This window comes from Silene latifolia, chromosome 11, assembly GCF_048544455.1.
Source record: "Silene latifolia isolate original U9 population chromosome 11, ASM4854445v1, whole genome shotgun sequence".
Lineage (NCBI taxonomy): Eukaryota > Viridiplantae > Streptophyta > Magnoliopsida > Caryophyllales > Caryophyllaceae > Silene > Silene latifolia.
In genome coordinates this window covers 65,851,123-65,854,721 of record NC_133536.1, presented here as the reverse complement: position 1 = coordinate 65,854,721, position 3,599 = coordinate 65,851,123, and positions in this window count along the sequence as shown.

Below are 3,599 nucleotides of genomic sequence, written 5' to 3'. Positions count from 1 at the left end.
AAATCTCATGCCAATTCACACGTCATTTGCATGAGTGCCAAACCATTATTTCGAAAATCTTAGTCAAGTCGGACCCTTAATGAAATCGGACTAAAAATCGACTCAAAACAGAATTAATTAGAAAATTAAAGCAAAACCGATAAAATAATAGGATTAAAATAAATCTCATAAATTAATATAAAATATACGAGATTATAAATTAATAAGAATAAAAAAAATGAGTACAACGGAGATAAATTCCGAGTCAAACAAATTAAATCGTAATCGGAAATGAAATACAGTTACGAGTTTAGATTAGAAAAATGGTGGGTGTTACATAGGATAGGGACGACCTTAAACCCCACCGAAAGGGCTAATTTCATAGACCTCCTACATGAGTTCAAAGACGTTTTCGCTTGGTCCTACAAAGACATGCCAGGAATCGACAGGGATATTGCAGAACACAGAATTCCAATCAAACCAGGTTTCAAACCTGTAAAGCAGAAACTTCGTCAGATGAGGGCAGAATGGGCTCTTAAAATCAAAGAAGAAGTCGATAAACAATTCAAAGCCGGGTTCATCAAAGTTTCCGAGTATTCAGACTGGGTGGCTAACATAGTACCTGTACCAAAAAAGGATGGGCGAATCCGAGTTTGTGTTGATTTCAGAGACTTAAACAAAGCAAGTCACAAGGACGATTTCTCTCTACCATACATCGACATATTGGTAGACAATACAGCGGACCACGCGTTGTTGTCCTTCATGGACGGATATGCAGGGTATAATCAGATCAAAATGGCCATAGAAGACATGCATAACACTGCCTTCGTCACTCAATGGGACACCTATTGCTATACTGTTATGCCATTCGGGCTAATCAATGCTGGAGCTACATATCAACGCACTGCGACCACATTGCTACATGACATGATGCATAAAGAAGTATAAGTGCATGTTGATGATATGATTGTCAAGTCCAAGGATAGGAAGGGGCATATTGATAACCTTCGTAAATTCTTCCTAAGATTGCGCAAGTATAACATGAGGCTCAATCCTCAGAAATGTGCATTCGGGGTAAAGTCAGACAAACTCCTGGGATATGTCGTCAGTCAAAGAGGAATAAAAATTGATCCATCCAAGATCAAGGCTCTAGTCGAAATACCACAACCTCAAACAGAGAAGGAGGTTAGAGGATTTCTAGGCAAGGTGCAATATAAGCCGATTCATATCGAAGCTTACTATGATTTGCGAACCCATTTTCAAAAAGCTCAAGAAAACAGATCACACCATATGGGACGACGATTTCAAAAAAGCATTTGACAGAATTAAGGAGATACTAGCCAAGCCACCAGTGCTCATGCCTCCTCAACAAGATCAACCTCTTGGTTTATATCTCACGGTGACCGAAACAGCCATGGGGGCTATGCTAGCACAAACTGTAGGAAAAGAAGAAAGAGCTATCTACTACCTTAGTAAGAAGTTCTTCGAGTATGAGTGCAAATACACACCTCTCGAAAAGACATGCCTCGCTCTTGTGTGGGCAACAAAGAAACTACGCCACTACATGCGTAGCTACTATGTCAAAGTGTACTCCAAAATAGATCCTATCAAATACCTCTTCGAAAAACCCGTTCTCAACGGTCGCTTGGCAAGATGGGCCTTAATGCTCTCAGAGTTCGATCTCAAGTATGTACCCCTGAGGTTATAAAGGGGCGCGCCGTTGCCGAGTTCTTCGTAGATAATCCTATAAACGACACCCAAGCAGTAGACACGTGGTCATTTCCAGACGAGGATATACTACAAACCAATGTAGACTCTTGGGACCTTTATTCTGATGGAGCATCGAATCTAAGAGGATTTGGAATAGGAATATTGCTAATTTCTCCTGAAGGTGAGCATACACCACTCTCTGTCAAACTCGACTTCGAGGTGACAAATAACGCAGCAGAATATGAAGCTTGTCTCATTGGGCTACAAGCGGCAGTAAGTTTAGCCATCAAGAATCTTCGAGTTCACTGATACCGTCGTCAGGTACCAAAAATAAAATACCTAGTTACACTAACAGAAGCTAGCAGTATGTAGGGTCGATCTCCACAGGGAGGTGGTCACTATCTACTTGTCTATTCGGTCTGTCTACGGTCACAAGATGGGGGTTTGAGTTGTTTTAGCTAAACTAATGAGATTAAAAAGGAATAAGAGAAATTAAATATAGAGAGAGAACTAGGATGTCGGGTCATCAATGAACGTCATTCAATTGCAGTTAAGGTCACAGATTAGTCGATGTGTCGATCTAAGGGGCAACGAATATCTCCTTCTGGTCTCAATTCGCCCTAAAGCACAAATAGCTTAGCTTTCGCCCTCACTACGGTGCCCTAATGTTCGCTACGAGTCTCACCCTTTCCAACCTTCCGGTCCAGGTCAAGGTTTACTACGATAAAATGACTAATTACGTCGACTCAATTAGACAGGAACAATTTATTGTAGCGATTAACAACATAGACATAACCACAATAGACGATCTGTAAACCTAATTAGCAATTAACATCTATCCATTGACTACCCTAAATCCTAGCAGAGTAAATTAGCTAAACATACTTAATAAAACAAAGGAAGAGGAAGAAGAAATAAATAACATTGCAAAATAATAAAGAGAGAAAGGAGAAAGAATTACTAAAATGAATCCGGAAAAGGAGAGGAAAGCAGCCAACAGTAGAAAAGAGAAAAGTAAAGTATCGTATATTGTAGTATCAGGTGATAAGAGAGAGTACAAATAACGTCTGATGCTTCCTATTTATAAGAAATAGGATTCTTATTTGACCTAATAGCGAAATAAAACCAAAAAGCCCGAGCCCAATAGCAAACCACACGATCGAGTGATTTTAAACCACTCGATCGAGTAAAATTAAGATCAAACCACTCGATCGAGTGAAAAATCTACTCGATCGAGTAAACCCTAAAATGCAACTACTCGATCGAGTAGAAAAAGGAGTCGATCGAACATAATTGTACTCGATCGAGTACTTTCTAGCGCACAATTCCTGCTTCACGCACTGAACTTCAAACGTCTGCCATTTCTTCGTTACTTGGGCAAACAGGGCGATTCCGGTGGCGCTGAAAAGCTAAGAGAACAAGATTTCATTTCCAATCAAAATCTCCTGAAAATCAGTTGTAGAACTCCAGATATGGCTCTTCAAACTAGGCACTAGTAATTTGAAGTTCTTCCTTTGCTCGCCTAGCTATCTTACTCCTTTGTGCATCTCAAAATAGTAGTTTTCAAGCTCCGACTCAACTCATCTCCTAAATGCATGCATAGGGACATGTTTTAGGCTTGATTATGCTCATTTCCAGTTCATACCTGTAAATAATACAAGAGAAACCAAAGTAGACAATTTGGGGCATTTCGTAGCATAAAACTACGATAATAGCATAGAAATACGTGCATAAAAAGGCCTAAAAGGACTATATAAAATGCACGTATCATTCATGGAGACTCATCCTTGATCATCAACCAAATTACTGGATCTTGGAAAATTCGAAGTGAAAGTCTAGAACCCTATCAAGCTAGGATAGATCAAGTTGCCCAATTCTTCGATCAGGTCACTTATCTACACCTACCTCGT